We start from the raw sequence: 11,564 nt of genomic DNA, 5'->3' as shown, positions 1-11,564 counted from the left end.
GACAAAGTGTATTTAACTGTTATGAGAAAACCCTGTGTAGCAGATACAGTTCATTACAAAAACCTCAGCAAAAAATACTTAGTGAGCAAAAATGATTTCCAGAAAAGGGGGGGAGAGAGGATGAACATACTTTTAAGATCAAGGAGGATGCTGAAAAGGAATATAGAAGAAAACCTGCAAACCACAGGGAGCCCAGAACAAGATGCCTTTTGATAAAAAGCAGCTGGACTAGAAAGTAGCTCTTTGTAAAGCAGAACTTTTGCAAGGTGGGGTGGGGGGTGAGCAAGCAGCTAGGCATCCAAGGTCTGGGCGTCAGACAGAGCCAGACAGTTCAATAGCATCCAGTGTCAATGGGAGCGTGGAAAGCTCACACACACATCCCAGTCCTCAGCCTCTGCCCAGGGTCACCACAGGTCTATCACCAACAGCAACTGTGAGAGATGAAGGTGTGTGCAGAGGAGGATGGGACAGGGGAAGCTGCATTTCTGCACATACCTCAAAGTATCCTCTTTAAATTTCCTGATGATGAAAAAGCAATATTTTAAGCTTAGCCTTATTCTGTTCTAAGCTGACATAAAGCCCACCCCAGCAGGATTTCTTGCCAATGCCAAGCCCTACCTGGCCCAGACCCTACTGGGGATCACAGGCCCTCAGGCCTGTGTTGAAGATAAGGACAGACTTGTCCCACCCAGCCTATATGTGGTCAAACCCCCTCTCGAAATCCTGTCCAAGCCCTACCAGACATGGCTGAGCAGAGCTGAGTGTCTCCTGGGAGTCTGCTTTCTCCTGCAAGCCCAGAGATCTATGAACTTCAGCAGCACAGGACCCTCTGCTGCTAGGGGGATTGGATTGGGTTTGCTCCTCTCATGTTGGCATTGCAGTTTCTATTTCCCAGCAGAGGCAAGTCTGGCTTTACCTCTTGATGAGCAGTCAGGCAAGTAGCAGGGACTGAAGCTTTTGCAGACACCCCACCAGGTCAGTAACCCATGCTGAAGTATTTGCATGTGGCAGCCAGGCACCAATATAGACATATCCAGGTTTCTAGTGCTCATCATCACATCAGGCATCTCATGAATTCTAGCTCTCCTTCTTCAGCCTTCATCTTCATACTGTGCCACAAGCTTCATTTGATGGGTGTTACTGCCATAATAAGCCTTGCAAATCCCAGTGGACATCTCAATCAAAACTGAATGATGGAGTGGAATGGAGATTACATGTGAGTGCCTGACCGCTGAGAAGTGCATACTCCTCATCCTGATCACCTAACCTTCTTTAGAAGAGCAAATACTGTGCTTTTGGTCTGCAAGTATTGACAAATATTTTAAGGAAGGAGGCAAGGACTGTCTCATGCTCAAAGAAAACAGGAAAGGGGAAGGGATTGTGGCAGCTTCCACAAGCAAATGACACATTAATTTTAAACTTTAAAACTTTTGGTGTAGATTGGGTGATACGGTTTAGTGTTTGGTTGATATGGTTTAGTGTGAGGTGTCCCTGCCCATGGCAGGGGTGTTGAAACTAAATGATCTTAAGGTCCTTTCCAATCCTAACTATTCTATGATTCTATTTGTTCTCAGAAAGCGCACAAACAGGCATTCATTTTGAGCGTGTCATTGACTGCTGACAAATATATTCTAAATTATGCAGAGAGCAATAACATTTCTTTACATAAATGTTCATGACTAGAATTACTTTTATAGCAGCAACTCTTACAGAAACCATGTTAACAAAACCAATGCTATATTAAAAATTGGTTGACTACCAGATTGTGTTGAGCAGAATTGCATGTGGCTGAGAATGCTGCATTTCTGTGAACAGAGGGTAAAACATACATTTAGTCTAAATTTACTCTTATTCTATATGAAAGGAAAAAGACAAACCAAGGGACGACTCTGTATCTGGGATCATGTCACCATCTAGTGATGGAGCCCAGAAATGACTGTGAATCAGAACCGTGAGTTTAAACATGTGAGATGAGTAAAGCACATCCCTGATGGCTGCACAAAACGTGTTCACACAAGGACACATCACACATAACCACCGGATGATGGTTTCAGTCCTTCCTCAGACATTGGCTTTGACTCCTACAGGACTGAAAAATCCCTCAGAGAAGTTATGTTTGCTGGATAAATTGGTGTTGCCCCTTCCCCAGTCCTTCAGAGGCTCTGCAGAAGCTGCTATGGTGTTAAAGAACAGCTTTGTTCCCCAGCTGAAATAGAGAAACAATCACTGAAACTCACAGGAAACCACAAGTAGTGTAGCATGAAGGCTGGTAGCATGCAAAGGGAGGGCAGATGTCCTGCAGCCCGGTGCCTGCTGCTGGCTTGCTGGTGAGTTGTGAAAGTCACAGGCAAAATGGAAAACTCAGCCACAAGTAGGAAAAAAAATTAAGTCCAAAGCCAGCTTCTGTATCTCCCCCATTAGTCTTCTGGGGTCATTTGCCTGAGGTGAAGGGACCCACACTTGTGCTATAGGGGTCAGCAGAGGGCACAAGTTTCTGAGCCCCTTGCAGGGGGCTGGACCACTCCCCACAGCCACTTTTTGGGGTGGCAGATTGCAATCAGCCACAGCAGAAACACAGCACCCGGGTGCCTCCCCCGGGCTGTCCAGCACTTCCGCACCCAGTGCCCTCTCCACTGGTGGCTGGTGCCCAGGTCTGCCCCAGAGCACTGGCTGCTCCCCTCCTGGCACTCATGCTGTCCCCTAACACTGCTGCCTCTGTTGTGAGTCAGAACAAGCAGCAATGCTAAGTTCTAACACAGAGCCTCCATCCTGGTTCCTTTGTTATTTCAGCCAGTTTTGGCTGTGAACTGTTTTTCTGATCATTGTTCTCGCTCTAAATGTTAAGGTAACAAAATTCAAAAGAAGAGGAGCAGTAACCAACTGTCATATCCCTGACCCACAGCAAACCTGAAAAGGAAGCTTCACACTAGTCCCACCGTATGTCAGCCCAAACAAGAATCACCTCCACACTTGTCCTGCAGTGCTGTCTTCTCAAACTGAGTTCTGCCCTCTCCCAGCTTCAGGTGCCCCACTCTGCATTGGTGAACACAGCAGGCAGACTTGCTGGGGCTTCCAGAGACCCTGCTTGCCACTCAAAGTCTCTGGACTGCCAGTGGGTTGTGCTGGGAGACAGTAGGTGCACGTGGGCCAGCAAGCCCCTCTGGAGCAAGGTGCTTCTCTAAAGCCTGCTAGAAGGAATGGGTTCTTTTTATCCTTCTAATATATTCAAAGTCCTCTTCCAGAGATGATGATTTCCTAACAAACCACAAAGCCCCATTCTGTTTTTTATCCCGACACATTGCCCGCTTCCCAGCAAATCCCTCTTACCTGAGAGTGCCAGGGATGCCAAATCCGTTCACCTGTGTGTCTGGGAGACTGGACAGAGGAACCACAAAACCCAGCCTTCAGAGAGAGCTGTCTGGGGGTGTCTTCTCTGGTGGGACCCCAGAGCTGTGGTTGGCACGCAGGTGATGAGGTGCAAGGGGGACTCAGCTGCTTTTATTGCTCCTGTCCGCCCGCTCGCACACTTCTCAGCAGCAGCACCGGGGGAGCTGTGGGATGAAGGAGCTCTTGCCGACAAAGCCCATCCTCATTAGTTTCCCCACTCCCACGGCTGGCTGGAGCCACAGCCCACCCTGTGCCGTTGCAGGGTGTCAGCAGGGGGAAGCAAAGGACCCCACACATTTGTGACTGTACCAGAGGAAGGAAAACAGAAATTTCTTTTCAAAGTCTTTTATTTTGGAAACAAAAATAATTGATTTATTCAGAAATCGGTGCTGAGTGCAAAGTACTTTGTTCTTTCCTCATGCAGTTCCCCCTCCTCCCCTCCCCCCCTTTCGTATCCATGCAGTTGTTAGAGCTCTTTGCAAAGTGCCACATATGTAACGTTAATTGTTGTCTAGTGTATATGTCTAATGTCGCCCTGGCAGAGATCTCTTAGGTGGTTACTTGCTAGGTCACCAACCCATCAGCACATGACAATTTGGTACCCAGGTCTAATTATAGGTGTGGCATTAATTTTTGGAAAGCCCTTGCTCTGAACCAGGCAAAGTGGGTTTGAGTGAGAGCTCCTCTGTGTGAGGAATGATAGCATTAATAAAGACTGATGTGCACTTTGAATCCTTTTGGAAAGGCCCCACGCAGAAAGAAAAGGTTACTTGCTGTGTTAGTCATCAGCAGGGAGCTGACAAAGTGCTTGCTCCAGCTCAGGAGGAGCAACTCTGCCTTCAGCTGTGAGGTTTGCACAGTTCAGCATCAATATCATTCCCAGTGCTAAAGGTCTTGCATTAAGGAAAGGGCATCCACACTGAGGTCAGCCAAGGGAAGGAAAGTGATGGTGTTTTGTGACTAACTGCCTGCCACTGGGTAAGCAAAATGTATGTGCATGTGCACAAACACAAGCACATGCTGGGTTTTGTACTCTCCACCCTTTTCCCTGCTGCATTGTCATCTGCACTGGAAAAAGCATTGACCACATGGTTATGTGACTGCCTGTTTTCCATAGCCTAGCGGAGTGACAGAGGTGAAATACTAACTCATCCCTGCTGCTGCATCCCCTGGATGCTCCTATTCTGAGCACAGGTAGCAAGCACCAGGATCAGCAGAGAAGCTTGTACCACACCTGCAGTGCTGCCTGTTCAATCCCTGCTCAGTCCAAACTAAGGTTTTAACATACAAACCATATCACAGTCAAAGCCTTTGCTTTTCTGGTTTGATTCTTTAGGTCACATCTTTCCTACACAATGTGAGGCTCCAGGGGGGGCTCTATGGCTCAAGGAGATGCACTGCAGGGCATAGCACTGTGAGAATGCCACCAGATACTGTTAGATCTTTTTGATAAAATGGTAAGAAACATCATTGAGCACTGAAAGCAATGGATCAGAAAAAAGGTCCAGCCTCCCACACCAGTGGCTTGGCACTTTCATTAGCCTTCAGCTCAATGGGAAGAGGTAGCAGTAGCTCACAGGGAAGGTGCCAGATGCAGAATGTGAGTTGGCAGCAAACACTGAACAGGGTAAAATCCCAACTGTGCCCACAGGGTGTTTCTACAGGAAGCCAGACTAAAACAAAACAGTGGTGTATGAAAAGTTACTAATGAAACTATTTATTTCCTTAGGAATGTTTGCTGGTTTCTGACAGAAGAAAAAAAAAAGAAAGAAAGAAAAAAAGCTTTATTTCGTTTTTATTGAATGCCATTCGTCAGAGATTGTCTCCCACTGGTAATTCAGAGGCGGACCTGTGCGTGCTTCTGTGTAAAGAGAATTTTCCTTTAAATAATAATACATTTATTTAAACCCAGTCCTCTGTTTCCTTGGCCACTCACTAAAGAAACAAATTGCCCAAATTAAAGTAGTGAGATTTATCCATAAGCCCAGAATACTGACCAGGAAATTCCAGTGCTCATGAAACTTGTGATAAGAGAAAGTGGAATTGTTAAAAGTATAAAAGCCAAAGTCCCTGCTGAGGTCCATGTATTCTTTGTTTATGCCACTACGGAGTGTGCTGGGCAAACATGGAGAGTTTGTAAAATCCTTTGGGAATCACTGAAAAATGAAGTGGGGATTAGCTCCCCACACAAGGGCACAATAAAACTATTGAACATTTCTGTCTTAATTGTGTTTTGTGCTAGAGCAGAAGGGAAAGTTATCACAGCTGAATAAAATGCTGAACTCTCCTAGCAGTAAAATGCCTCCTTTAATGTAATAGCAAGAATAAACCTCTCACTTCTAAAATACAGTTGACAAAACAGGCTAATAACACGTAAGGTTTTACATACAATAAAAAAGTCAAAGTCTGTAAAGTTACTATAATGAAATACGATAATCTAAATCAGCAGTTTAATTTGTACTTCTGCAGATCAGAGCTAATACTCCCATTGCGCATAGCCACAATAAAATGCACTGTTCCATTGACAACAGAAGAAAGCATTGTGTGTTTTCATTTGTTTATCTCATTTTCTCACTCATAAAATATGCCTTTTGCCACCTGTCAATGCATTTATCCTCTGTTGGAGGATAGCAACCCACACGTGACATAGTATTTGTTCAACAGAACTGAAGATATGAATCCTTCAAATGTGAGGACCAAAATCCCTACTTGTAGCCTTAACTCATGGGAAACAGAACCATCTGTTTAGTGCAGAGTAATTGTGGTAAGTGATAACAAAAAAGCTGCTGAGGGGATTTCAAAGAAGGAATTCTGCAGTACAGTGAAGTGACTGTGGATGGATTAGGATGGAGTTCAGTGCAATATTGACATGCGTGGAGTTAGGAGTTGTCTAGAATAGAATCATAGAATAGTTAGGGTTGGAAAGGACCTTAAGATCATCTAGTTCCAACCCCCCTGCCATGGGCAGGGACACCTCACACTAAACTATATCACCCAAGGCTTCATCCAATGCAAAGAGCTTTTTCCCTTTGCTTCACTAGACAGTGGATCAAGTTCCAAGTTTTCCACCATCAGTGTACAAATCTACTATCCAAGAACATGAATTGTAATATGCACTTATTTATTTAATTATATTAAATATTTAATGAATGTAAAGCTTTGCTGCTCAGTCTTGCATGGGGACATGCCAGTCATTTAACAGCTGGGAAGCCACTTTTCATCTGATCTTTGATTCTGAGCTGTAAAATAGAGGTGTGATGCACTTTCCCCCTCTATTAAATGTCTGTTTAGTCTCTTTTGCCTAAATTCTCCAGGGTGATCACTGTCCTGGTTAGTACAAGCAACACTCAGTCTGAGCTCCCAGGCTGGTGGGGACCCTGAGGGTCTCTATCATGAATAATAGTAATATTATGTGACGGCTTGATTAGTTCCTTAAATGCTGTAGGTACCCTGCCTGGCCTGCAGCCACCAAACCAGGAGGGTGTGGGTCTCCTGTAGGTCTTGTCTCATATCTCCCAGCCCTGGATAGATGTCCAGGGTAACTGAAGGTACCTCTAGAAGCCTATATTTATCAGAACAGCTCTTGTGTTGGCTAGGTCTGTACTAATGTGATGCATGGCTGGGCACCTGCATTGTGTGTGTAGATGCCCATATTACTGACAGCCTCATTCAGTTATCTGCAGTCTGGATCACAATACCACCTCTGTAGTCTGTGCAGACAGGAAAGGCAGGATTTGGTTAAGTTTGTGGTTATTTCTTCTGTAGAGCTGTGTTGGTAGGTATGTGCCAGAGCCCCCCATGCACAGAGAAATAACCCTACCTTCTATGCATCTGTATATATGTATGTTTATGTAACACATTCAAACCTCTGTTTTGGGAGATAAAATCTTGCCTCATGCAGTGCCTCCCATAAATTAGGACACACCCCCTGGCTCCTGATCCCCATCACCTGCTCAAAGGGACCAGGTTGTAGCTGCAAGGTTTGAGGTGGGAGTTCAGACTCATGGGATGCTTGTGAGAAAGGTGCTTCAGTGGCAGCCAGCCTGTTGCTTCTCATAGCCATGCGTTTCCATGCACAGATCATCATCTCATGGCTAGAAAAGAAGGCATCTAGAGCAGGCACTAAGTCCTTCATAAGAAAACGTTTTCTTCAACAGTGATGTTGCTTTCCAGGACAGTTTCTATTTGAGCAAGAGCCCCAGGGAATTCCCTGGGGATCCTGAGATGCTCCTCCACAAAGAGGAGGCGACAGCAGCTCTCCAGGCAGCTCATGCAGTATTGACATGGCACAATTATTTTGGGGTCCCTCTGGGTTTGTTCAAGAACTCTCTGTATCCTGGGCCTTGCGCACCAAAAAGTACAATTTTAGACCTCATTGCAGCTTGGAGCTATAGTAAATCTGGCCTCTGGCTGTTACCTGAACAAGCAGACTCACTAGTGCAAATGATCCAGCTTTGGTGAATGCTAGGCCTATCGTTGCTTCTCCTGCTGAAATCTGTTTCATAGGTGTGTTGGTGTTTAAGACCAGTTCTAAATTTTACTGTCCCGAGGAGACTGTGAGTGATGTGACATTTGGCTGCACGAGTGTCTCAAGTCTCACCAGATGGCACTATGCTCAAAGGTTGATTATGGATGGCTCAGGGGAGGACAAGGTATCCAAGCAGGAGGGGTAGAGGTGTTCATATGGAGTGTAGATACATGAGCAAGTTCTCAGGACCTGCAGTGCAAACTGCCTCTTCCAGTGCTCAACCTTAGCATGCCCCACATGAGACTCCACTCATAAGGAAACGTCAAAGCTAAGACATGTTCCCTTGCAGGTGGGATGGGTTCCAAGTGCTTCCAGCCCAATATTTAGGGGAAGCACCATGTCCTGTGCACTGAGTACCATAGATGGCAACCCCATTCACAAGGTGTCCTGTGTTTTCATACTATCTGACTGGGGCAATATGTCCAGAAGTTCTTTTCAGCTGAAATGAGCAGTAAGACTCACACAGGTTAACAGGTGAGGTGTAGTGGCTTAGTGCTGTCAGAGCACTGCCACAGAGCTCTGCTCACAGACATGCCCCTTGGGTTAATGTGTATGAGAGGTCCAAACAGAGGTCTCTGCACTGGGGACAGTGCTTGTCCCAGTAGATGACACTTGTAGGCACCATCAGAGATCATCTGTCCTGCACCGCAGTGACCAGCTCTCTGGCAAGGGGCCAGCTGGCTGCAACTGTGCTGTAGCTGCCTGGACATGAAGCTGTCTCCAGCAGGCCCCTGGTTGTAACCAGCCATATCCAGATGCCCTCTGAAAGATTTAGGAAATGAGGAGAAGGCTGAGAAGGAGGGGATGGGACTGAGGAAATGCTGTGCTGAGGAGCTACAGTGATGCTGAAACACCAGTGCATGTCTGATGTCAGATGGCAGAGCTCTTACCTATCCCTGTGCTGCCCCAGCTTTCTGCATATTTCCCTCTGCAATGAGAGTTTGGTGAGAGGCTTCATTCCCTTTCCCACATGGCACAAACCAAACAGCTATTTCAAGACTGGTGATTCTCATTAAGGAAGAAGAAACCAATCATTTCAAAATTCAGTAGGATCCTTAATTTGGATGGAGAAATAAAAAGTGAGGAGAAGGAAAGTGAGAAAGAGCAGAAGAGATGGGGACATGAAACAGAGGTGCTAGACATGCTGTTGTTAACACCACTGCTTTCTGTAGCTGCTTGTGGTTTGCTTTTTGTTTTGGTTTGAGGTTAACACCACTGCTTTCTGTAGCTGCTTGTGGTTTGCTTTTTGTTTTGGTTTGAGAGTAAGTAGAAGACTGAAACAGCTAAGGTGTTAATATATCTTGGTCCTTTCTTATTTATGCTTGGAAAAGAGAAAAGCAGCAAAGAAGATATTTGATATACCTGCTAGTGACTGTAAATAGTACGGTCAAAGCCGGTTTTAAGGGTAACTAGGTTTGATACAAGCTTCACGTAAGGTTGCCAACCATAACCCAGCACAGAAAAATGATTTCAGTGTGCTTTTGGTCTGAGGCAGGACAGAACCAGATTTTTCTATTTGTTATTACTCCCTAGCCTTCAAAAAGAGTGTGCAAGTGAGGCCTGAATTGTTGATTTGCCAGGAAATTGTATGTTCCGTGCCATTCCTTTGGGGTTACAGGATCCTCAGATCTAAAAGACCAGAACCTGGCAAGCTGAGAATTAGCTAAAAATAATTTAGGACTAGAGTTTCCATCACCTGTAGCCAAATCAGTAAAGAAAACATGTCACAACATGGACTTACTATCGCTGGGGGATAGGAAAGTTGTGCCAAAGACAAAGTGTGACACTTTTGCTGGCTCTACTTATGTCTGTGTAGTAGGGAGATGCAAGCAGTAACTGAAAGAAAAGGTCTTTGTGCTTTCTGGAGTCTGCTCAGCTCTAACCCTTCCTGTGTATAACAGGTACCTGGCTGACCTCAGCCTAAAACATGGGAAAATGCTGTTTGGGGCTTTTTAAATCTTACCATTCTGTGTGTTCACCTTTGCAGTGTTACAGCAGAGCAACTGCTTTGGAAGATGTTCACAAGGATGGTCTCATGTGATGGGTCACTGTTTGCAGCCTGAGGTCATTTTAGTGATCTCCTCCTGCAGTTCATCAATCACCTCAGGTTACTTACAGCCTAACAGTTAATGCTTTATTTCCAGGAGAGCTCACCAATGCTTTACTGGACATTTCTTCTGCAGGATGTACTGATTGCTGATGCTGTTCTTTCACGTGTGCCCAGTTCATTTAGCCATGCAAGGTACTTGCTGGCCGCAACAGAAAAGGCCAAGAGAGAGGTCACAGCATCCTCCTCTGAGCAGGACAAAACAGTTCTCTCCACTTAGTGTCTCCTCTTCCACACATATTTAGCACTTGCTGGTGGAAGAGAGGATGATGATAAAGTCCAAAGAAACCCATTGCTTTTGCAGACTATTTGGAACAAATCAAGGGTTTTATGCTGATGTGGAAGAATGCAAAGACTTTTTTCCCTTTGCTTCACTAGACAGTGGATCAGGTTCCAAGTTTTCCACCGTCAGTGTGCAAATCTACTGTTCAAGAACACGAACTGTAATATGTGCTGAGCTTTTTCTTAATGCACATAAGGCTTTGCTGCTCAGTCTTGCAGGGAGACATATCAGTCATTTAATAGCTGTGAAGCCACTTCTCATCTGATCTTTGATTCTGAGCTGTGAAATAGAGGTGGTAATGCACTATTCTTCTCTATTGAATGGCTGTTTAGTCTCTTTTGGCTAAATTCTCCAGGGTGATCACTGTCCTGTTTTGTATAAGCAACACTCAGTCTGAACTCCAAGGCTGGTGGGGCCCCTGTAGGTCATTGTCATGAATAATAGTAATAAAAACATGTGGTGAATGTTTTTAGTCAACTCTGATGACTTGAATTTATTCATCATTAGGAAAATAACAATACTGATATTTGCTGGAAGTTGGAACAGATTTTGCTAAATCTGTTTTACTATAGCAACAGTAAAGAAGAAGAAACTGAAAAAAAATGGGAGAAAAACCATTAGAAAATACAGAGATATGGGGAACCTGTTTTTTTAGATGAATTTATAGGGTTCAGCAAGCTTAGCCTACTAAGGCAAAGGCTAAGGGCGTATACTTAAATATGCCAGGGATATATTTACCAAGAAAATAATTACATATACAAAATAAATTTAAATTAAAAAAAAGAGTATAAAGGGGCTATGAGATAAAAATTTATTTCTAACCATCAGAGCAACAAGGGTCAGAAACATCTTCTCACTGCCTATAGAAAATGTCTTTTATTAAGCAGGAGAACTATCAGACACTCTTCATCTGATCTGAAACAAACTGGTCTGAAAATTCACACTATTTACAGTTTCTCTGAGCTTAGTTTCCTTAAATGAATCACCCGAAGGTCTTTTTTGGGGGGGTTGTTTAGTTTTTTTGCTGGTGTTGGTGTTTTTGGGGTAGGTTTGTTAAGATGATCCCTCACTATTTCTGGACATGCATGGCTGTACAGTGTAGGCAGGGCTGTGTGCAGTGTTCAGAAAGCTGCCATGGAAAGGCCTCTCTGCACCGTATTATTGCTTTTGTAAAGTGATGACACAATGGAGTATATGTGAGAGAAGAACACTGAAACAGAGAAGTCCAGAGGGCTTTATTTTTTGCTAAAGCTGAGTCT

Source organism: Melopsittacus undulatus, chromosome 2, assembly GCF_012275295.1.
Source record: "Melopsittacus undulatus isolate bMelUnd1 chromosome 2, bMelUnd1.mat.Z, whole genome shotgun sequence".
NCBI lineage: Eukaryota > Metazoa > Chordata > Aves > Psittaciformes > Psittaculidae > Melopsittacus > Melopsittacus undulatus.
This window is presented reverse-complemented; position numbering follows the sequence as displayed.